The following is a 25,268-nucleotide window of genomic DNA, read 5'->3' as shown; positions in this document are numbered from 1 at the left end:
AGTAAGAATTAATGCTTCATAGTTAGTGGGAGTAAGTATGGATAAATTAATGAGAGTAAGATTGCGTGCAAGTGAGTTTGGAGGAGTGACAAAAGTATGAGTAAGACAAAATGAGAATGAGTGTAAAAGAATGAGAATAAGTGAGTCAGTGTGAGAATATGTAGGACTAAGTGAGAAAGAAAGTGAGTGAATGAGTGTGTTAATGTAGGCGAGAGATATGAGAGAGAATGTGGCGTTATGCTTGCATGTCTGCAGTTAGACTAGGCATTCTGAAGGTAATTCTTGATTTATAGATCCCCCACACCCCCATCAAAATGCTTGTGCATACATACTAGAGACAATTCTTAGCATGATACTGAGACAAAAATGCTAGAGTTATACCTTGCATATGGGGACAGCCATGGAAAAATGCTGTTGCTGGAGCACTGGAGGAAATTCTTGGCAATGGGGTACAAATTGCAAAATGCTAGGACTGGCTAATGGTAATTCCTTACTTAATAGAGGACACCCATGTCATACTGTGGGGGTGGCAACTAGTGACAAAGTTTGGTCTTAACATACAATAGGTAATATTTGATATAAGGGTTATCCATGGAATATGGACAGCACCAATGGAAAAATTGTGGAACTGGCCTATTGTATGGTCATTTTTGCATAAGAGGGCACCCATGGCATCTTAACTTGTTTACTTTCTGCAGCTTTCTCTGGGACCTAAGCTTTACATTTAGGTTTTGCAAAATAAATCATTTTATCAGTGCAATGTATATTCTTCTAATGAAGTAAAAATTAACTACAAAGCAAACACATTTTGTACAAGTTACTGATTTGTTTCATTACTGTTAATACATGTAAAATTGTGTGTGTGTGAAAGAACCTTAATCTCTGTGAGTTGCACAAGTGAAAAAGCCTTAAAACTGATCAGTAATCAAATTGTATTTGCAATTTGGAATAATATATTCATTTTCAATATAAGATGTATATCAATTCATACATGTGAACTTAAATACTTCCTAAGATCTATTATTAGATATCCCATTATACATTAAACTGGAGGAACCATTAAGCTAAGGCTATTTGTGGTGTGAAGTTAGGCTACCAGTACTACTAGTATTCTGTAGCACTATATTCTCTTCAAACAAACATAATATTTTTATATAATGAAAAGAGAGAGGAGTAGAGTTCCCAATAATTACCAAATAAGTACCTTAAAGGTTGTAGCCTCACTTCCTGTAACGAAATAAGGTCAAAGGTCATGAATATGTCACCTCCTGTGATGTTATTAACCGCATGCGCGCTGCGGCGATTTTCGCGCAACGCGGCTTTTTAAAAAAAGCTGCGTTACATGACGAGCTCAGCTCGTCATCAGCATGCGAGCGGCGCAACTGATGACGAGCTCAGCTCGTCATTAGCGGTCAATGGTGTGTGATGTCACTTCTACTAACCCTGACATTTTGTCGAACCGACGTCCATGCACAAGAAACTTCTGTGTTGTAGAAACCCAACAATCTTAGAAGTCATGGATATTCCATCAAACATTGAATGCTCTATGCTTTCATCGAAAGTACTAATATCAAATGAGGGTACATCCTTAGTGTACAATGTACAGGATATAGAACACGTATTTTATGTGAATCCTTGTAACAAAGAGTACAAGGGGCCGCATAGGAAACAGTGGAGGGTGCTACAGATGCGTGTTGAAAGAATATTTGGGCAGCAATTTAGATTGCGCAGCTCAGGGTAAACACTGTAATTGATATAAGAAATGTGTCATTTTCAAATTGTTCGCAGAAATTGCAAGCCTTTCATAAAAGTCAGTAGACTGGAAGTGAAGCATCAAAATTGCTGTGATTGGTTAGGCAATATTGTTTTGACAGAGGACTCAGTAACATTAGGAGAAACATCACCTGCTAATAGAGCATGGTGTAATGTGCTAGTGTCAATATTACACTACTGGGGATGGAGGACTTTGGTCCATCTTTTAATTTTCTTGCTGACCACATGAACAATAACAATTGGTAAAAAAATATATCAATTCCAAATTGCTGTAAATAGGATGCATCCCTGTTCTTTCCTAACTGTGTAGCTTGGCGCTGCAAGATGGCCATGTTGCGTAATTAGTTTGTAAATATGCCCCTAAGTTTTAATACTTTCCCTACTTTGGGACCTATTATCATAGCAGGCGGATCGGCACCACTCAATTGGCGGTGGCGATCCGCCCGCCCGCCAAGCCACCCCGCCGGACAGCCATTTACCCCCCTGCAACATTAGCATGGCGGGGGGTACCGCAGCGGATGGAAAGATCGTCTGCCACTTTTCGGCCAGCAGGCAATCGTCACAATTATCTCTGTATCATTAGAACTAGATCAGGAGTTACATTGTAGGGCAGTAGTGCCTTCCATTGACCGGTTGCTGGTGTGTTGGGGCATCCATACTACTCAAATATATCAGAGCATTATAAATCAAAGTATTCATATTCAGCTCAATCGTAAGGCATTTTAAAATAATCATTTTTAAATAATCAAGTATGATTCGAACACAGATGTGCTAGGGTGCGCATGTTCACGTTTAGACTTCTGCTCAAATATATCAGAACATAGAGATCTACGTATTAGGTATACAAGTTGTTTTATATATAATCACATATCGAGTGACAGTAGATGTAAGCAGCCAACAGAAAGGAGACTAATTTGTTTATGTGGTTGCATGGTATGAGTCCAAACACGGTAGTGATAGACAAGTATGTTATGGATGACTCGGTTAGCCCTTTAGCATCGAACCGCAATGAAGAATTACCGTTCAAGGTTTTGGTGCAATATTGGGACGCGCAGGAAAGAAGATGCTTGTTTGTGATTCAGCTCAATATAGAACAGGTTCATGGAGCAGTCTGTGGCTTACGTGTGTCGTTGGTGCCGATTCCCTAAAGACATCCCGGCGAGAGTCAAAAACCACTGCTGTCTGTGTTCTGTTAAGGGATTGTGGCATCTAACGTGTGCGACGTGCGTTACGGGAGTCACGTATGACGTGCTTACGATTCCCGATTGGGGTTCTGGGACATGAAGTCCCAACAGTCTGTATTATGATGTACACTGTGTCCCATATTACTTTGGGAGTTCCTACATAACAAACTAATGTCTATCCCAATATCTTGTAAAGCATGAGGTGCACTTATAGGTATAGATTGCCAGTAGTACATGTGATCCGCGTAAAAAAATCTGTTTTCCTTACTTAGGGTACTAGATGTGTAGTTATCATGGCAGTGTTGATATAACATTCTAGCTGAAGAGTAATGGATCAAAAATATATAAAAATCTCCCTGTATGATGGTATAGACAAGGGACAGTGACAGATAATGTATAGATTGTGAGCGTATGGACTGACAAATGGGTGTCTCATCGTGAATTATGCCATTTCTCATAGTCAAACTTGCCTACTATACTGTGTTATCAAGGTAAAAGTTGTAGGATGGTCCATGGTATATCGTCATTCAGCCCATTTTTATCAATCCTTAATCAGAACACTCATCATTGTTCTCTCAGGGACAACACTGACTTTTGGGAGCTCATTGTAGGAGAAAAAAATAGTTTGTCTATTACCACCCATGTTATGTCGTTTTCTGTGTGTGCTTAGTCTAATAAGTGTCTGGTGAATGTAGTGTTGGTTTTCTTACACCTCACAAAACTCCGGTGTTCAATGATCCTAGTCTTAATTTTGCTGGTGGTCATGCCTATGTAATTCAGTTTGCACGGGCATCTGAGTAAGTATATTACTCCTTCCAAGCTACAATTCGTCTGTTTCAAGAGTTCCCATTGTGTTTTCAGTCCTAGGTCAATCCGAAGTGTCACATTGGTGTATGAGCACACAGAGCATGATCCACACGGAAATGTCCCTTAATTGGAGGGAGGGACCATAAAGTATTTTGGTTCGTCTTTTTCTGTTTGACTTGTGGTCTTGTGTGGATAATCATATTTACCACCTTTTTCACTGTGTTAGTGAGGTGGCTGAAAGTATTCACACAGACAAGTCTATCTGTCCGTTGTTTATAGTGTGTCTCCAAAAGGGCTTCCCTGTTGTTATTTCTGGCCTGTTTTGCCACTCTTTTGATGAGGTTTTCTGGGTAGGATCTTTGTGATAGAAAATTGTCTTGTCCAGGTGTCGACTATGTGGTGTATGTACATTAGAAAGTAGAGTGAAGGGAATTGTTTCAGTGAATCTGTGCAAAAGAGTAAAACGAGGAGATACTCTGAAGGATTATCTAGCCAGTGGCAAAGATATTTCTGAAAAATAAGTCTTACATTATCAAATGATTGCTGATGGCTTGAACTAGAAGAGGGGACATGCAGGTATATTCTGTAACAGAGTACAGATTTCCTTCTCAGAAGTGTCCTTGCTGGCCAAAACAGAACAGCAGTACTGCAAAAAGTACTGACTAGCATTAGGGCTAAAACCTCGAGCAGTACTTATTCCAGAGCTTAATTTGGTCTGGTGGTTAAAGATGAAAGGAACTGGCATCTATTATGCGGCCCTGGACTTATTTTTTATCATCAGACTTTAAGCCAGAGCAAGAAATAGTAAGGCAAGAACTACAGTAAGAATATGGAAGGAAAAGATATGAAACAAGTGGGAAGTAGAAATGGAATGTGTAGGTTGGTGGAAGAAAAAAGCATGAGGTGGATCCAAAACTAGACAGCCTTGATGTAGTATGCTAGAGTGTGTACACCGTGCAGGGACATTTGGGGAAAGAATGGTGCATTTCTGGAAGATTGTTTGAGTCTAACACCATTTATGAAAAAACAGATATAGGCACGGCACTCTTTTAGTGTAAGTCAGGTATTTTAAATTTAATTTTGTATTCTTAAACCACTGCACTGCCAGGTTTTGAACAGGCTTTCTCGTGGCAGGGAACCCATTTATCTCTGAATTATGCGACAGTGGACCACGGGCCTGTATGGTGGTGCCAAGTCACTGATCATCTCAGCACAGTAAAATTTGATTATGATTCCTCTTATATCAAGGTCCCTGTTAAGTCTGAAATGGTCCTATAAACGATTAGTTTCTACTATAGCGCTTCATCACAACTGAACCACATTTCTCAGCCCCTTAGGTGATTAGTTGCTATTGTAGGTTTTTTTTCCTTTGCATTCTGGGACTTGTAGCCCTGGTTTTATAATTGAAGAAACACAACAACAAGTCCCAAAATGAGAAGACCCGGAAACCTGGCAGGCTTACTTCATGCCATAGTGGTTTTGAGGAGCACTGAACATAATGTGAGTTACTGTGCCCGAGTACTTGGGTGTTTAATGTAGTGTGACAAAAGCCAAAAACCGGAACACTCCACAAATATAGCGATAAATTTACACTTTTGCATTGGCCGACAGGCCCTGATTGACTTAATTGACAGCCCACTCCAAAACAGGAAATACAGGCAAAAGGGTATTAATAGGAAATTGAACTTGCTTTCCTCTGTCTTCAGTTGATGCACTCTGAAAAAAGCAACATGTTAATGTACTGAAATCTGCCAGAGCAAATGGCAAACAAATCCAAGATGCCTGGTCACCCTAAGTCAGAGGACTTCAAACTTGAGGGGCATGCCCCCTGGGGTGGGGGGGGGGGCTTAAGTGATCCCAGGGGGTGTCAGCTTGGCTAAAATCTTTTGTCATTTATATCATGACTGGGAGTATTTGTAATGGGCGTAACAAAACGTAATTGCTATGTTTAAATATGTTAAGACATATTTAAACTTTGCCAATTTAACATAATAATTGTGAAAAATTAAGAGGGTTGGCGATTATTATTTTTTTACATGGGGGCATGGCATTTACAAGGCTGAAGACTACTGCCCTAGGTTAATGTATTTGCTGGAGTCACCTTTCTGTGTATTCTGGCCACATAGTAGTATCCTCATAAAATAGCTTAGGGGTTAGCGGGTCTGATCCAGAGCACTAACACTAAGCCACATATGTGTATTTTAAATAAAATAGCTCCCTGTGTTAAAGCCTTTATTGGAGGGACATTGGTTAATCTGTTAGTTTCAAGGGACAAACTTGGTAAAATATCTCAGTAGTTGTGTGCTGACTGCAAACTGCAGCAGGGACCATGCAAGGCATATTAACCAGGTAACTTGTGATACCTTTTAAGAAGGGTAATTTGCTGCTTTCTGAAAATAGTAGGATATCTCCAAAAATGGCAGTCTTCCAGTATGGTTGCTACATATGTGCGCTTTAAAAAAAGTATAGTTTCTGAATCATCAATAAGTAAGAGGCTATATGAGCTGTTACACACAGACCTAATGCTGGATATCGGCATTCTCCATATTGTGGTGCTAATTTCTCACGCAAACCTCTACTCTTCACTGTGAGGTGGCAGCTTGACGTTGAAATTCCATTAGGTTAGTGAACTCCCACGACCATTGTGAGTTTTGGTGGGCTATCGTCATGAGAGTGAAATGCAATCAATTCAGCATGACAATCTCTCACAGTTCCTCCCTTGCACTGTTAAGCCCAAATCTCTACAATCTCTATATGCACCATTTTTGTACAGCATAGCCTCCCTGGAACATTACCAGCAGTGCTCTGGACATGGGAGGGATAAGGAGTTATGGAGCAACCCTGTTCATTGAGAGTAAGGGGTTTACCTGGCATGTTGGGGCTGCATGTCTGGTTTCCTTTTCTTGAACAATAATCAAAAGTAAGTACCAATTTCAGGTTATTTATTTAATCAATGTCTTTATCTAACCAAACGACTGATGTGGGATTTATGCATTTGAGACTATGGAGACTGCATTTTTTCTCCTTATGATTCTCTCCCTCAGATCAAACGTACATACTGTAGATCTTCATAGGCAGAACAGCTGTACTGCACCAAAAATAAACTTTCACCATAATTCCTGGCACCATCGTGCCCACAAAACTGTTCCAAACCATCCAACAGGCTAAGTGTTTCCCACCTCAGAGACACATCCAGATCAAGCTAAACTCATGTTATTTCCTACACCAACAGTACACTTTACACTAAACTGCGGGCACAATCTTGCATACAAAATGACTCCAATTTAACCCTGGGGGTAGGACTATGCTACGCTCGCGGAGCGTGCGTAGTTTGCACTACTACGCGCTACGCGAATTTCACGTAGCACAGTACAAAAACACATAGCAGGTATTTTTTGGTTGTTCGCAGTCCTCAACGTCAAGTTGGCGACCGTGAGCAAGCAAAATCAACATCCCGGCGAGACTTTTTCCGCGTTCGCGATCAGCAACATCAAGTTGCCGATCGCGAACGTGGAAAATAAACCTCCCGGTGAGATTGTCAACGCAGGTAGGTCAGGTGTCTCATTACGAGTGGTCGCATGTGCTCGCAATCGAACGTGATGAGAAACTACCAGTCCGCGTTGAGAAAGCTGCCGCTCAATTACAAATCTACTCGAGAGGTAGAAAACGACCGCTTGCTCTGTGCAAGATGCCGTTTGCAATGATTGCACAGTGCGGACAAGCATCCGGTACTGTGCAATCAGTGCGAACAACATTTTCCCTACTGCACTATGCAGTTTGCGTAGCTACGCGTAGCTTGCGTAGTGCGAAGTGCACTTCACATAGCTACGCGTAGCGCTACTACGAGAACTAAGCCCAGGGTTACTCCAATTCAGGTATTTATTTTATTTATTTATATGCTTATTTCGCGCCTGAATCAGCCCCGAAGGGGTATCTCCGCGCGTAGCTTCTGAACAGGTATCATGGAACTACCAAGGACATAAGACTGCTGCGATTGCGGGGGAAAACATTAGTCTTGGGAAAAAAGGTATGTTTTTAACTTCCTTCTAAAGGACAAATGGTTGGAGGTGTGTCTCAGCAATGGGGGCAGAGAATTCCAAAGCATCGGGCCTTTAAGAGAGATGGCCCGCCCTCCCTGTCTTGCTCTCGTCACCCTAGGGACCTGAAGCAGCATAGTGCTACTGGAACGTAGAGCACGTCTTGGTAAGTAGGGGACAAATATGTCTCTTAGATATTGAGGGCCGGATCCGTAGATACATTTGTGCATTATACAACATACTTTGAAGTCAATGCGCTGTTTCACCGGTAGCCAGTGAAGAGAAGAGAGGAGAGGGCGTGAGGGAGTACGGGGCAAAGCATTCAAAATGAGTCTTGCCGCGGTATTCTGTACCACCTGCAGCCTACCCAGCTGTTCTTGGTTGGCAGAAATAAGCAGTCCATTGCAATAGTCCATCCGACCGATGACCAATGCTTGTACCAGCGTCTTCCTATGGATGTCAGGTAGGAAGGGGAATATGCGTCGAAGCAACCCTATCACTCGGAAACAAGTTCCCGTGACTTGATTGACGTGGTCTTTTAAGATCAATGCTTGATCTAGACGCACTCCCAGATTTTTTACGGTCTGCTTTGGTGCCGGAACAGGTCCTAGCTCAGATGGCCACCATTCGGGAGACCATAGCAGAGTGGCCCCTCCAAACAACATGACTTCAGTCTTGGTCACGTTGCATTGGAGGAAGTTGTGGGCCATCCAATCTGCCACGGCTCGCATACCATTTTGGAAAGATTTTATAACCGTTGGTGTAAGAGTTTGGAAGGGAAACAGCAGCTGGGTGTCATCAGCATAGGAGATTGGGGTGAACCCGTAGGATCTTATGATGTCTGCCAAGGGGGCCACGTATACGTTAAATAACGTGGGGCTCAAGCAAGAGCCCTGTGGCACACCCTTGGTCAGCTTCCTACAGATGGAATTGTAGGAGCCTAATTTGACACCTTGTTGGCGGTCCGCAAGAAAGCTTTCTAACCATGCCATGGCAGCCCCTTTTATTCCCACCTCCCTCAACCGGCCGAGAAGGATGTCATGCGACACCGTGTCGAAGGCAGCAGACAAATCCAATAGCACCAGAATCACTGAGCTCCCCCCATCAAGTGACATCCTGATAGTATCAGTCACTGACAGGAGAGCTGACTCTGTGCTATGGTTAGGCCTAAAACCAGATTGAGAGTGGTCTAGGCCGCCCGCTGCCTCGATGTAGATGGACAGGTGTGCGTTGACGTGTTTCTCTGCAAGCTTACCAAAATAGGGTAAGAGGGAGATGGGTCGGAGGTTGGAAAGTTCCGACCACGGGAGAACAGCATTCTTGCGGATGGGGTTCACCACCGCTCTCTTCCACACAGTGGGCACGTTTCCCTTCTTTAGGGACTGATTTATAACCTCTTGAATATAGGGGCCCAGCAGGGGACTCAGGGGGACTAAAATTTTGGCAGGAATCAGATCTTCTGGAGACCCAGATTTTACATGGGTCATTAGTGTTTCAAGTTCTTCACTTTTAATGGGAGGGAAGGTGGTCAGAGAGAAATTGGCGTTCTTATTGGGGAGAGGTGTATTCAAGGTACCTCTTTCTGTTTGGGACACCAAAATCTTGTCATAAATGGAGTCAATTTTATTTTCGAAATATAGAGAGACCTCCTCACACAGACTTTGAGAAAAATCATCTAAGCCTACACTAGCAGTTGGCTTGACGAATGTCTCAAGGATCCGATATAATTCTTTAGGAGAATTACCAGCTTGTGTGAGTTGTTGCGTTATGCAATTTTTGTGGGCGGCTTTAACATGTTTATAATAATTAGCTTGTGCTGCCCGGTGGGCCTTCTTATTATCTTCCGAATGACATTTTCTCCACCTCTTTTCTATCCTCCTACATTCTTGTTTCTCCGTTCTGAGAGCCTCTGTGTACCACTTCTCCTGTCTGGCTACGGGGAATTGTTTGAATGTTTTCAGGGGGGCAATTTTATCTATGGCAGTGGTAAGTGAATTTTGGAATGTTATTAAACTATGTTCCACATCATCTATATCCTTAATGTCAGGTTTTTCCCAGGCATTTTGAAGTGCCTCCAGTGTGAGCTTGTGCCATTGTCTACGTATAACAGGGGGTAGGGATTTCTTATGAGATCCTTTGTTGATTTGGAATATATTAAATTCCAATAAAAAGTGATCAGTCCACTCTAATTGTACCGGTGTTTTACATGATATGTTATCAAAATTAGTGTGTATCAAATCAATACAATGTCCACCTTCATGTGTGGGGCCCTCATTTTTTTGCGTGAGGCCAATAGTCGCTAAGTCATCAGCTAGACTCCTAGTGTCTGACAGTTCAGGCTGATCAGTGTGAACATTAAAATCCCCTAAGAGTAGGAAGTCTTCCTTAGCTCGTATATGTGGGCCAAGTATTTCCAGGAGGGAGAGAGAGAACCTGGGGCATGGTACAGGTGGACGGTAAAGAAGAGCTCCCTTACAGGTCTTTCTATTAGGGAAAGTGATTCTGTAAATCATTATTTCCAGTTGTGCACAACATTTTCTTTCTAGAATATCTAGTTTGAGGTCTTCTTTATAGACTATGGCAATTCCGCCACCTACTTTGTCGGGGCGGTCTGCATTATGAAGTTTATAGCCTTTTGGCACTCCTAGGGCAATGGCAGATACAGTGTGAGGCTTTAGCCAAGTCTCGGTGATGTAGCAGATATCTGGGGTTATAGTATCAATCAGATCCCAGATGGCAAATTGGTGCTTCGGCATCGATCGGGCATTTATTAAAATGCAATGCAGATTGTCAGTCAGCATATGGGATTTGTTCAACTTTGGGAAAGTAATGGTGCTAAATTGACAGTTTAGACAAGAAAAGGGTCCTTCAGGACATGGCCAGTTATCTCTTAGGTGGCAGGGAATAACAGATTTTCTAAGATTCAGTAAAGCAGATGCCTCATACCTGATGCATTTGGAATAGGGCGGCATAATAGAGCCCCTGGCCCCGTCCTGTCGCGGACGGGCGCAGACGGGCAGCTCTTTGGCTGGTCTGAGGCTGCGCGCAACCGCTGCGCGCCTCCGAGGAGGCGGGGGCTAAATAGCCCCCAGAAACCGCTAGAGCGCTAACCGCTCCCGGAAGTGCCTGGCCCTCACCTGTCCGCCCTCCGCACAACGGTAACGAATTACCGAGTCGGAACGAGGCGGGCAGGAAGAATGATCGAGACCAGCACTCCGGTGAGAAATAAAACTTTAAAACAAGTATTAAATGGGATTAGTGCTAAAAGTGCACGTGTAAGTTTAAAAGCACATGAAGGTTTAAAAAATACAATGCAGCTCAATATTGCCAAGTTGGTCTCAGGAAGTGCGTGATACCAGGCAGCGCGCTAGCGGTATGGAGACACTGCCACCGTCTCCCACCGCAGCTGCGCTTTCAAAAATCTCCGCCTAAATAGCCCCCAGAAACCGCTAGAGCGCTAACCGCTCCCGGAAGTGCCTGGCCCTCACCTGTCCGCCCTCCGCACAACGGTAACGAATTACCGAGTCGGAACGAGGCGGGCAGGAAGAATGATCGAGACCAGCACTCCGGTGAGAAATAAAACTTTAAAACAAGTATTAAATGGGATTAGTGCTAAAAGTGCACGTGTAAGTTTAAAAGCACATGAAGGTTTAAAAAATACAATGCAGCTCAATATTGCCAAGTTGGTCTCAGGAAGTGCGTGATACCAGGCAGCGCGCTAGCGGTATGGAGACACTGCCACCGTCTCCCACCGGTAATAGTTGCTGTGTTAACTTGTGTTCTGTCTTATGTCTCTAAGTATATATTAAAGCTGCCCAGAGCCTCACCTCTGCTCTCACAATCTCCATCTGTCCTTTTTAATTTGGTACACCACGTTCTTTGTTGGGAAATCTCAGACTCACCCTCCTCTAACATTATTGACTAAGATACGTCCCTGAGATTGGCATCTGTTTGAAGGTCGATTTCCATTTGTGGGGAGCCCCATTGGGCAGTCGTGTCTTTCTACCATCCCCTTCTACTCTGTGAAATACGTCAACTTAATGTGTGCTCCTCCATGGCCCCTCATTAAGCTTGAACAGTGGAAAATGTGTCTGATAATCAGCTTACCAGATAATGTTTTAGCTCAGCAATTTAAAATCTGCAGTGTTGCCAGAAGTTTAAATGGTAATACTGTATAGTGTGCTCTTTCACTTTCAGGTAATCTCTGAGGTGTTTTTGGTATGCCTTTTACTTCTATATCACAGAGGGGGAGATGACCTACAGACAGAGCCCACATGACATGCTACTAAGTGCTCACTCGTTCTTGACCCCTCCCCCTTATGAGCATTGTGCTCATGCTCGCCTGTTGCTGATCGGACGAAACCGCCTTGCAAAAGGAGCATGGTGGCTAATGCCCTGGTGATTTGGGATTGCTGGGAATACTGGTGGGCCGGCATAGCGGCGTTGGGTTCAGCATGGAGGAGTAAATGCAGGGGCAAACTGGACTCGTGAAGGCACCAGTGGAGAAAAACAGCCTTTCAGTCACGAGGAAGGAGAAGCTGTGGGGTGCTAAACCCCCAGCATCCCGAGGTAAGCGAGCATCAGACACGAAGAGTCGTGGCAGAGGGCTCCATCCAAGGGATTTAGTGGGGTTTTGATTTGAGCACTTGAGCAGAGTTTAATATGAGGCAACTCCATACAAAGGTAGTAGGCACAGCTCAAGATACACCAACAGCCCAGAAAGCAAAGCAACAGCTGATACAAGGTTACTTGGCCGCAATGGCACAGAAAAAGGTTGATCAGAAGGAGTGCACTGAAATGGTAGAAAAACACCCATCCACCAGCTACGAGACTAATCAAGATCAGCCAGATCCGTCTGACTCTGATGCCACGCTAAGCTTCCCCTCTGCTAGCCCTTATGCAGCAACCCAGCCTAATTCTGGCCAGATGGAAGGCCACAATGAAATGCCTTCAGGAACACGGCAGATAAGTGAAGACGGAGCTCTATGCCCCAACTCTGTTCTTAGTCCAAGCTTGCCAGCCAAGGTCAAAGATTACCCTGTGTATCAGTAAACAGTAACTAGCCCGTTGGTTAGAAAAAAGAAAACCAGTCAGCAACATAAGAAAGGGGAACAAAGTACAAAAATAAATGCTGAACAGAGAGACAACCGAGGAAGATTTCCAAGTGGGGGACACTGTCAGCCAAATGCCGGCCCACCCAAGAGAAAGGGTAATCAAGTTCGACAGTGTAAAACTGGGAGAAAATTCTCTGGGTAATGAGGATCAAGGAGGCTTGCTACCTCCGACTATGTCCTCTGTTTGCAGCAACAAATGCAATGATAGGGCATCGGCTCTACAGCCTAAGATGTTAAAATCCTGGTTTGAGACAATATTAACAGAAATCAGGAATTAAAACAACAGCAGGCCGGTGAAATAGAAATGCTGAATCTAAGATTGATTAAGATTGGGTAGAGTCTAGAACAAGTACTGCAAATACTACAAAAGGCAGAACATAGAATTTCTGGCCTAGAAGACAGAGTAGTGTCTTTTAATAAAGAGGTCCTGTTGAGTAATAGAAAATTTGCCAGCTAGAAAAATGCTTGAAGACGTTAGAATCATCCAAGGCACTTGAATCTCTGGTTTACTGCCATTTCAGAGGGTAGTGAGTCACCAGGGGCTCATCAGAATACATCTCAGCTGATGGATTCTCTGATCAGAAAACATATTCTACCAGGGGCTACAGCGATTTAAAAAGCATGAGGGCGCATAAGGTCCCAACTTATCACACAGCGAATATGAAATATGCAGTGACAATCTTGCTCTGTTTTTAGACTCTAGGATTAAAGAGCAGATCCTAATGGCATCAACTGATTAAAAGTTGTTTCTTCTGGCGGATAATGTCCATATGAGGGTATTTTCAGATTTATCACACACGGCTGCCCGACGTCGAAAATCCTTTCAAGGACTGATTTGAAAATGTCATCTTTTGGGGGTGCAAGCCTCCTTAGTTCAGCAGTCTAAGCTGAAGGTCCTGGTAAATGGTCAATTTCAGGTTTTCATGGTGGTTGAGGAGGCCCAGGCTCTTCTTGCTGGAAGAGGTGTGGCGCTGCGGCCAGGGCGACTGACGCTGGAATCTGGGGACCACGGTTCGATCCCCGGCTCCGGCGGCAGGTTAGCCCAGCACCATGTGACTCTGGGCAATAGCTTGCTTAATCTTCCCGACGGCCCCCAGCGCCTAGAGACCCTTACGGGTGATTGTGCGCTTTACAAATGTGGACTTTACTTTACTTTACTTGCTAAGATGTAAAAATCTTAATGTTCTTGTAAAAATAGTTCCTTGGTCATATATAATCTGAACTCTGTGGCATGAGAGATGAAATAATGTTTTCTCTCGTCATTCCCTAAATTATGAAGCTGGTTTCTTCTAGACTGGTGCTTCGATAAGGCAAAATAAGGCAGTAGCCTAGTGGTGGCACCAAACTATTGGATAATGCCAGCAAAAGTACCGTTTTTAACTGCATGTGTAGTGCTCCAGCAGGCAAATTTTGTTTTTTCCTGGAGCTTTGAAAATCCTTTCAGCATTTTTGGTTTTCTAATTATAGCAGAAATGGCTACCAGTGAGGATATACCCACATTACTGGCCCTTTTAGAATCTATGTATTTATGTTCTGACATTGTACATATAAGTATTTCCTTTGATAAAGTGTGCTCTCCTGAAAACATTGTTCAGATTCCGTTCCGCTGTTGTCATAGAATGACCTTAAACACAAATGATTTAAATGTATTTTAATACAAAATGCTTTTATTTGGCTGTCTACCTATCTATGTAGGATACATGGTTACTTCAACTTAAACCTGGGTCTAAAATAATATAATTAAGTAGTGCCACAGCCATTACCTCAATATCAATCATCAAACACTTGATTGAAAATCATATGTATTTGAAATGGTGGCAAACCCCTGTATTTATAAGGTTTTGACACCAAAATTTGGGTGCAACATGTAGATCAGTTTTGAAGCACAGTGGTGCGGTGTTGAGCCTGTAGATGTTAGCTCTGAAGGAATTGTTCTGTGTATGCTTAGACTGAACACACTAAAGCAATAGACTTGTGCATGAGACCCTTGGGAACAAAGCAGGTTTTACAATTGTAATACAGTTCAAGTAATATACATTCCCATTTGCCTATGCAAACCCCAATAAGTGTACATGACAACTCACAAAGTTAGACAGCACATGCTAGAGCATTAGAGCATTATCCACTGCAAAAAGTATACTATGACATTGATATCACATTTCTCAGAGACACACCATACCCCGAAGACTTCAAGTAGACTCCTTATCCAATACATTCAGTGACATGGATATAGTACCACGTGGGTATTCGGTTTGAAAACCCACCAGCTTGGACTTACTGATGTCTTTGAATGGAAAACAGTTTCAGTGACTGCACTTTAAATCACATTACAAACCACAACACTCTTGTATACATTCGCCCTTTTGACCTTAACAATATATTAGATGAGGATATTCAGATTGGGATTTGGGATACTCGGAATCCCTTTCAATGTGAGAAAAAAAAAACTTTTCAAATATGATTGGATGGAACCCCAGCTCTACTTTCTCATCTCAACTCATAGATTCCCAACAGTTCTATTTTTACCAAATTTGATTGCTTCTGTGCCCAAAAATTATTATGCAGGGTACAGTATCAATAAAGTGATGTTTGGACATCAAGCAGGCACAAATACCTTAATGGGTGTGGGGTGCTAGGGCTATTTTTGTCTCCTTTCTGTCACATACTCAATTATACAGAAAGAATAAACAGGCAGAGCAGGATCATATGTCCACAAACAAAAGATGTTATTGAGCATCGGTATGTAGGCTGCACATTTATGCAAAACACCTCCAATGTTGATGTGGAAACCATGATATGCCAATGGAAAGACATTACTTTAAGGAAGCACTTCACTTTCTCACTCATGACAGAACCTGGCAGTGCTAGTGGGAGGTATTACTGTAGAGGTAAAGTTCACTTCTCTTTATGATTAGACGTTGACATGCTCATGCAGCTTGGGGTCCAATCAAACAGCACTAAAGCGGTGTATTCAGTTAGTTTGATTTGCCTGCACATCTGTCTATTTAAGCAATCCAATCTGCCTACCCTGTATCCCTGGGGCTGGCCTGGTCTGGCCATCAGGCTTGTAGAGTAAGTAGCATCTCATCATCGGCATAGAACTTATTTCCAATAACTTTCTGCCTGGACACTACACCTAGAAGTGCGCATGTGCATGCATATGAATCTAAATAACTATGTGTGTGAAAGTCATATGCGGATGTGTACATATACGTTTTTTACATAAATGCAAGTTCTCAGCATGCCCATGACACCCAAGCCATGTACCCGCTACTGTTTAAATGAACAATTGTGATCATGACACCATAAAAGACACAGAAAAGTGAACACATTTTTGAATAATGGCAATGGTGCTGCGAAGATGCACGTATTGGCATCAACAAATAGTAAGACATGGAATCAGCCATTAGAAATTACATTGATGTATTTCTATCCTGCACACTAACAAGTTATTGGTCCATTCATAGGAGCAGTTGTGACTCCTCCTTTTTGGTGTTGTGGGGAAACCTGATGAAACTATCATATCTTTAAGGGTCCTAAAACATTGTAAACCCCTCAACAAACAGGGTCCGTGTTCCAGATCTGTCTACCAAGTGTGATCTTGTGGACGAGAGGCTGAGAAGGCACAAAATGATTTGATACCAGAGTGGTAGCCCACTCCAACACACAATTTGGATGCACCGCGGTTTCTCTCTACACAGACAACCCAGCACTGTAGTTCATTCCCCGCTATAAGGAATAGCACAAAAGATTCTCCCTAGATGGGGAACGTACTATTGAACCATGCCACAATAGATGGGTGACGGCATACCATCATGAGGGAAATTACTGTCCCTAACTTCTCACAATGACAATGGCTCCAATTTCTAACAAACAGGATTGCACTTTGTCTAAAAGTTTTGCTTGGGGAGGACATCCAGTCTACTTCTCTGATCAGAGACGTTCCCCCACTCTTTCCTTTTTTTATTTATAATTATATTACAGTGTATCAGTTTATCCTTTAAACCGTTTTTTACGAAAATAAGTAGTAGTTGTATTACAATCATTGTCAAAATCAAGGACTCTCACGAAGTGCCACTGTACTTGATATCTATTCATGTGCCATATACTTAAATACAGAGTTTTCATAGGCACTATTGTTCACTGGGGAATATAACATTTTCCTACATTTCAAACAACAGTTTTGGACTCCTTTGGACAGCACCAGATCACAAAAGAGCATGTTTTTTCATATTTAGAAAATTTCTTAACATTGGTATTTTTACATTTGAAAATATTTGCATTTTGGCAATGGAAACTGATTTGTATCATATCTGTCTTTGCTGCACACATCCGTTTGGCTGTTTCGAACTTCAAGTGAGTATTATTTCATATATCTCCAAATTGTTTCCGATGAGTTGATATCATATTTGTCATGCTTAACTTTACCCACGCTTTATCTTTCCTTTATGCATGCTGTATTGCTCGTTAATTGGGAAAGTGTGCTATATCTGTACTGTATTAAAATGATTGTGCATATGAAGAACATTTAATCACATGTTGTTTTAAACACAATACTTTTGAAAGGGTTTACTTAGATTTTACAGACTCCAACGAAAAGGCAATGTTGTCTCCTATGTCAAAACCTGATTTTATGTTTAAGATTTTATTGTCTTATTTGAGGAACTAAATAGTATGAAAATGCAAATTTGTTAGCAACACAAAGATAAGATAAATCATCTTCAAGAAAGGAACAGGATGATGTTGTTTTATGGCTGAGCAAGTCCTTATACAAAATTATATCTATGAATGCAGGAACAATGTGAAACTGTGCAAATATTGATGGGCACACCTCATTTGCACAGTGCAGATACATATCTGTGATTTATGTTTCTAATCATCAGTATACGCATTTGGCCTGTGTTGTGAGTAGCACAGATGTTCACCACCCATCTAGACATCCTTAAGAAATAAGTATTGTGTAGGCAACTGCTGGCCCACCATGCCACAGTCTTCCGCCAAAGCATTCACAAACTTTATTCAACAGTATGATATTCAATGTACTAGTTCATCTGTTGTAATGTTTTTCTTCAAATATTATTCCAAATCATATCTATGTATTCCTTATATTTTCTTGTCCACAACTTTCGAGATGTACTCTTCAACAGTTGCATTCTTTTTCTATATTACAAAATGACAATAAACTAAGTAGACATTTCCTTTGTTAATGTCTAGTGAACAAAGAAAGCTCACTTAGTTTGGGCGCCAAACCGATTTTGCATCCCCTGTGTACGTGCACATCTTAACTTACCCACTTTGGTGATGGTGATTTCTTCTCTTTTCTCTCTAGCTATCCAAAGTGTCCTTTGCAGATTGTAGTTCATGCAGTAAAGGACAACCTAGTCAATCTACAGTGTCCATTGTAGTTGCCTGAAGACCAAATCTAACAAGTCAATATTGGAAAACTACTCAAGCCCAGTTTCTCATTAAGACCCTTCAGGCTGACTGTTTCTAATTTTTCAATCCACAATACTTCCCTACCATACTTTCCTATGAAAGACTGTTTACTGATTTATTTTTTAAATGTATGTATTATTCTAGCTACACACTTATAGTCGGACCTATTGCTGGAACTTTGGTTTGCTTTGAATAATCAGTTTCCTGAATGCAGATGGCTTTGAGTATAATTAAAAGCTTCTTGGCCAGCTTTATGTTGGAATTCCTGAAGGAAGATATACCGTATGTAGGACGCGCTGCTCCAAAAAAAGAAAACATGCACTGCAACCCATCCCAGCGCAGTTAAGAAGTGCAGTGTTAGAAAATACAGCAATGGGCATAGTATCAGGGGGAGGGGCTAGCTGGCAAACACTGTCCAGAGTTTGGGTGATGGAAGTGGAGGTGGGAGAATCAGAAGAAGTGCACATGGCAATACCTTGGCTGTGTGTGTGTGTGTAGGCCTGCAACATAGAAGGGTTCTGAAACCAACCAACAATAGTCCACCCACTCCCCTGGCAGTCATTTTCAGCAGCGGGAATGATTTCCCGCTTTTGCAGAGGGCTGCTAAAACTGTCCACTTCGTTATTTTGTCGTGTAACCTTGCAACCATTGCAATCTGTGAAGTGCAATTGGATTTTAGAAAATATTTCACAAGGTTGCTAGTCTAAGGATCTGGCAAACTGCAGGCCACACAATACTTTTAAGGTTGCATGACATTTTATAAAGGAGGCCCTGCACACATCTTCTAACGCCATTAATAATAGTAATTTTCTGAGAAAATCAGTAAAACATCTGAATTAGATGAGCCCAGTAGAAAGGCAACCTGTGATGAGGTATCAGTAGGTGGCAATGGTTTCCTAATGAAGATGTTTGCTAAAGTATTAAGGGAAATTTTGAGAATCCCTAATATATACTAATGAAAGCTAGTTCCACTATCATCTCTCATTGTGCTCCTAATTTCCCCTCACAGCTTCTCAATCTAAAAATTCTTGGATATTTTTGTGTAGAGACACAAAGTGCCTCAACTGACCAATCTATGCAAGAGCAGACGGCAGCCAAAATGGTAGAGTTCTGTTGTGTAAATGTTCAGTAAATGCTTAGGAGATTCTTTGATACACTAGAATAATGTGATATTTTAAGGTAGATCACTTTTTATTTCTTTCACTTTTGAGTAATTTGATTATAGTTGAAGGCTGCCATTGATTGACCTTCACATGAAACTGATAATGTGGTTGCTTGAAATAAATAGTAATGTCAACCTAATACTCATAAAGAAGCAAGCTTAGTTTGATCATCCTAATTCATGAGCATGCAATTCTTGCTGCATCAATCTAGAGGCTAGTAGACAAACACTGAAGTGTTTGCTAAATGAATTGTGAACTTCTAAGCATCTCTCAATAATGATGATTAAGAACACAAATTATTTAAACTATTCCATATTATGAACATACTGTGTGTGTACAAAACTCTCCTTTGTATTGTTTCATACAGACAAATACATCAGTATACAGGGTTGCCTCAATGTCTCGCAAGCAAAAGATCCTTTTATTTTTAATGACTCAACCTCTCCTCCTCTTATGTGCTTCTGTAATTTGCCTCTCTGAACGGTGTAGTCAGAAACCGTACTGTAATCTTTGATCTTGATGGGCATCATCACATGATCATACACATTCCTGATCTGTCATGAAAAACAGCAATTAACTGAAAGTCCTGAGAAAGATCCACCTATTCTCACATTCTCTCAGAAAGGCCAATTGTGATTTTTATTGTGGTCAGTGATCTGAAGTACTGTAACTGATAGACCTGATGTGGATTACTGTACTCAGCAGGCCTGACCAACCCATACCTCATCTAACTCCAAGTTGTCCAAATGTATGCAGCTCACTAGTGCAAGCGTAGGAAGCTTTTTAACCTCAGCTTTCCTACTGGGCCCATGGAGTAGGATTTGCACTCTAACACAATACCTCACCTTAGAGGCAATGGAGTCCGCCAATGGATCTTTCTCTGTCATAGTGAGGTGTAAGGAGACAGGATTTCCAAATGTCAGCTACATAAAGAGGACCCTAATTGGTAGCCAACTCACAACTTGGTAATCCATTTCAAATAAATCGCTCTCAAAACCATACTATAAAAATAAAGTATGGCAGTAGGTAGATTAAACTTCCTGAAGAAGTTTAGTCTAACAACAATCCTACAAACTAAGAGCTCAGCAGTGGCTTCACAAAACGAGCGCAAAAGAACCTGATGTTCTGTAAATAATTTATGACTATCGCTGCTATGCATCTAGATTTTAGTACAGGTTTTTTAAAAATAACCTTAGACACAATGAGACTCAGACAACTTTAGAATATTTGATTATTGTATTAAAGATTCAAAATCCATACATTTAAGTAACATTTTAAAAGTTCAGTCATATATCTAATCATTCAAAATAATACAGAATCCATAAGAGGACGGTTTTCTTTCAATCATTCAATATAATCCCTACCATCAATCAAAGAAAATAGTTGTCCTTGTAGATTCTCTAAGCATGAATGAAGGATATCAAGTTAAAGTTCATTAGGGGCAAAGTCCTTTGATTAGCAAAGGGAATGGAGCATAAATCAGGAAAGATTAAGGGGCCGATTATGATGGCGGACAGACCTGAGTCCGTCCGCCACCATAGAGTAGGAGGGACCGTCCGCAGGGGCAGCGGCGGTCCCTCCATTCAGATTAGGATGTGACCGCCAGGGTAGCGGTCACATCCTCTATTTTTAACATTGCGGCGGGTGCAGCTTCAAGCTGCACCCGCCGCAATGTTAAAAATGCATGCACGGCATTTGCGTGCACAAAGCGGCAGGCACAGCGCGGTGCCTGCCGCTTTGTGCACGCAAATGCAGGGGGGTACCATAGGTACCCGCCATGTGCACCCCCCACCCCCCCTTCACCCAGGGGGCCCGCAACGGGCCCCCGAAGTGAAGGTCCGTATGCTTTTCCACGGCGGAAAAGCCGCCGTGGAAAAGCATACTTTCTACTCCATCATAATCATGTTAATGCTTTTCCGCCGCGGTCGGAAGGCGACCGCGGCGGAAAAGCGGAGGACAGATTCAAAGACCCACCAGCCATCCTAATTTGGCGGTGGGTCTCTAAAGCATCCGCGGCGGTTTTCCCGCATCCTCCGGGCGGGCGGTGGCTTCCGCCGGCCCAGAGGATGCGGGAAATCCGCGATCCTAATGAGCCCCATGTCTGGTATCTCACCAAACTGCTCCAAATCGTCCAGGAAGCCAGTTTATCAGCAAATAGCAAGGGCATTATAGTAATGGGTCGGAAGGCAGGTAGGAGGCAAGGAAAGAATGTCAAAGGGCAGCCTGGGCTTTCCTCAAAAGCGCAAAAGGCAAAATGGGGCAAGACCGCACCAGTAAAATGTTGGGGAAAATGCCGCCAAAAAGCTCTCCTCCTCCTGTACATCATGGTTAAATAGTTCAAACTCGTCATCAAAGGGCATCACTGCAAGTCCACAGTGGTCTGGTCATCACATGATCGTCTCTCCAGGCACACATTGTTACTCCAACAAAAATTCCCACGTAAGTCATGCAAAATTAATGTCTTTGCATCTTTACAGGTTAGTTGTCACATAGCTTATTGAGTTACAACGGTTTACGAATGTAAGAGAAATGTCTCTTTCCCACTCTTCATACACAAAGGAAAAAGAGAATTGTCTTTGTTATATGAAGAATGTCATATGAATCAAGAACAAATAATGCCACATTTGAGAACATATCAAGTCCATTGCCCAAGGATGTACAATGGTGCAGTCTAAAGAAAAATACATCTTAATGGGTTTAAATCTTAGGTACAAATGTAATAAAATTAGTAACAGTAATATTTAAAAGCATTTATGAATGTTTTACAGTAACTTGCATAGAAAAGCTCCACTTTAATTATGGCCTTCCTAGAAGTAGAACCATGTAAATGTATTTTAAACATTATTATATCAAATCTTTAGGACACAAACATTATACACTATGTTAAGAACATATACTGAAACTTTCAGACATCTACTACCTTCCATTTAAGTTTTGCACCAAAAACGAACATAAGCCACACTTCAATGAAGTCAAATAGCAATGCTAAATTACCACTTTTTCCATAATATTTCTTCTTAATCACATAAGGAAATTGGGGCCAGATGTAGGTGGCCCAATACCGGTCGGTAACGGCCGAAATTACCGAATTTCGGCTGTTACCGACCGGTATTGGGCATTGGGGATGTAGGGGAGGATTCGGTAAATAACGAATCGGTATTTACCGATTCGGTATTTACTGAATCATCATTTGCCGATTCAGTATTTACCGAATCGGTAAAGAGGCACTTTGAAGAGTGCTTCTGTGCTTTAAGGATTCGTTATTTACCACCAACTATTAGTTGGTGGTAAATAATGAATACCTCTGTAAATGCAAATCTGTGCATTTACACCTGTGCCATGTGACAGACATACATGCACTTAGGGCATGTATGTGTGCCACATGTGCACACAAGCACTATTCAGGGGTGCAACAGGGTGTCAAAGTGACACCCTGCCACCCTTGACTCTTTCCCTATTTTACCGAATCGGTAATTACCGATTCGGTAATTGACATTCATTCCTATGGGCCTCCAGGTAGGAAGTGGCGAAATTCCCATGGGTAGGGCGGGGAGGGATGTGGGGTACCCGGGGGGGGGGACTGTGGAGAAAGAAAACAAACCACAATCACCGCTGGTCAAACACTGGCGTAAAGAGTGTGTCAGTGTTTGTCCCACAGTGAAATGTCTGCAAATAGTTTTTATGACTGCAGTGAGTAAAGTGAATTCGGTTAAACTAATGTTTCTCTGAGTTAGTCTATTATTTTACACAGCGCAGATCAGAATTTCTCTAAGGTAGTGCATGAAAGCCAGACAGCATAGGTTGGACACAGCGAGCAGGGATCGCCAACTTGTGCTTTCTAAAGTTCATTTATGAAGAGACATTCCCAGTAATACGTGAACTTTAGACACCTCAAAGGCAAAAAAAAAAGGTGAACCTATTCATGATAGGGCCCCTGAGGTTTCCCATTCCCCTCCACTTGTACCCCCATTTGCCACTCACCTTTATACTACTTCCTGTTGGGACAAATGAACATAGGCTTCACTCTTCAGCTTCTTCAGGTTAATCTGGTGTCACTGTTTCACTGTTGATATTGCATTTCTGATACCTTGCTTGAAAGGAAATCTGTTTTTGTAGCAGTATACCTACTTAATGTTTGAGTGAGTGTAATGTTTTACTTCCAGATTTAGGAAAAACAGTCAGAGTGAAACAAAACAATCGTAGTCAATTGCATCCTCATAAGATCAGCTGGGAATTGGGCATAACTGAAGCAGTGATGCAAATGTTATGTTAAAATTTCTTATAAGGCGCGCATACACTAATTGGTTTCTTGGCGCTGACTTAAGGCATTGCTGGAGCTCCATGTATTTAGTTGTCTGCAGAATTTAGCTATAAGCTTGGGTGATGCAAAGACCTTACCTAATTCACCAATCTATTTCTACAATAGTAATAGCCACATTGTTAGTAGTTCTAAGACCTAATTGTAACCTACTCTCAAATCCTAATTTCCTGGCAAATTAGACTTTGTATTCAATTCATGAATATATGTTTTTTGGCAGTTAACACAGCCTATGCTGCTTGTCACAAAAATGTTACAGGATAAAGCCTGCCAAAAAATGTCATGTCGAATCGCACACATTACGGGTAATCAATAATCAGAATATGTGAAAAAATTTGCAATTAGCATGTTATACCCGATTTTTAGGTGCTCATATCAGGGTAGTGTAATAATAGCGATCCCACAAAATCCTGCACTCCACAGTACCACAAATTACCAATGCACTTTAACCACACCACTTTGTGCGCAGATTTCAGAATGGGCCACGTAGTGTCCATGGCACTAGTGGGCCCTCACAGATGATCCTTAAAATGCCTTGAGGCAAAGTTTTATGTACAGCTTTGAACTACTGTTCCCACCATCCCACTGCTCTTGGTGTGTTCCATGTTTTGTTTAAACATTCTGGGTCCTATTCACAGAACTAACTTAAGACAAAATCCTAAACTTACTACTATTTTGGTATTCACAGAAGGCACTTACTCATTTTGGTATTCACAGAAGGCACTTACTCATTTCGGTATTCACAGAAGTTAGGAGTTCTAACTTTAGGACTCCTAAATGCCTTCTGTGAATACCGAAAGTCTTAAAGTTAGGATTTTTCTCAGTTTAGTAGTAGTAAAGTTAGGACTCCTAACTTTAGAACTCCTAAATGCCTGCTGTAAATACCGAAAGTCTTAAAATTAGGATTTTTCTCAATTTAGTAGTAGTAAAGTTAGGACTCCTAACTATCGGACTCCTAAATGCCTTCTGTGAATAGCAAAAGTCTTAAAATTAGGATGTTTCTCAACTTTACTACTACTAAACTGTGAAAAATCCTAATTTTAAGACTTTCCGTATTCACAGAAGGCATTTAGGAGTCCGAAAGTTAGGAGTCCTAACTTTACTACTACTAAATTGAGAAAAATCCTAATTTTAAGACTTTCGGTATTCACAGAAGGCATTTAGGAGTCCTAAAGTTAGGAGTCCTAACTTTACTACTACTAAACTGAGAAAAATCCTAATTTTCAGACTTTCGGTATTCACAGAAGGCATTTAGGAGTCCAAAAGTTAGGACTCCTAACTTCTGTGAATACCGAAATGAGTAAGTGTCTTCTGTGAATACGAAAATGGTAGTAAGTTTAGGATTTTGTCTTAAGTTAGTTCTGTGAATCGGGCCCACATTATCTAAGTGAATTAAGTATGTATTACATCATATTTATTGTAGTATGTATTTTCCA

At 41.7% G+C, this 25,268-nt stretch overlaps 1 protein-coding gene across 1 annotated transcript in view; it reads left to right on the top strand.

Moving 5' to 3' along the window:
* Window positions 1-25,268, top strand: part of SLC4A5 (solute carrier family 4 member 5) — a 659,349-nt gene that overhangs the window by 372,348 nt on the left and 261,733 nt on the right. The gene's annotated exons all lie outside the window — the stretch shown is intronic.

This window comes from Lissotriton helveticus, chromosome 11 (genome assembly GCF_964261635.1).
Source record: "Lissotriton helveticus chromosome 11, aLisHel1.1, whole genome shotgun sequence".
Lineage (NCBI taxonomy): Eukaryota > Metazoa > Chordata > Amphibia > Caudata > Salamandridae > Lissotriton > Lissotriton helveticus.
This window is presented reverse-complemented; position numbering and strand designations above follow the sequence as displayed.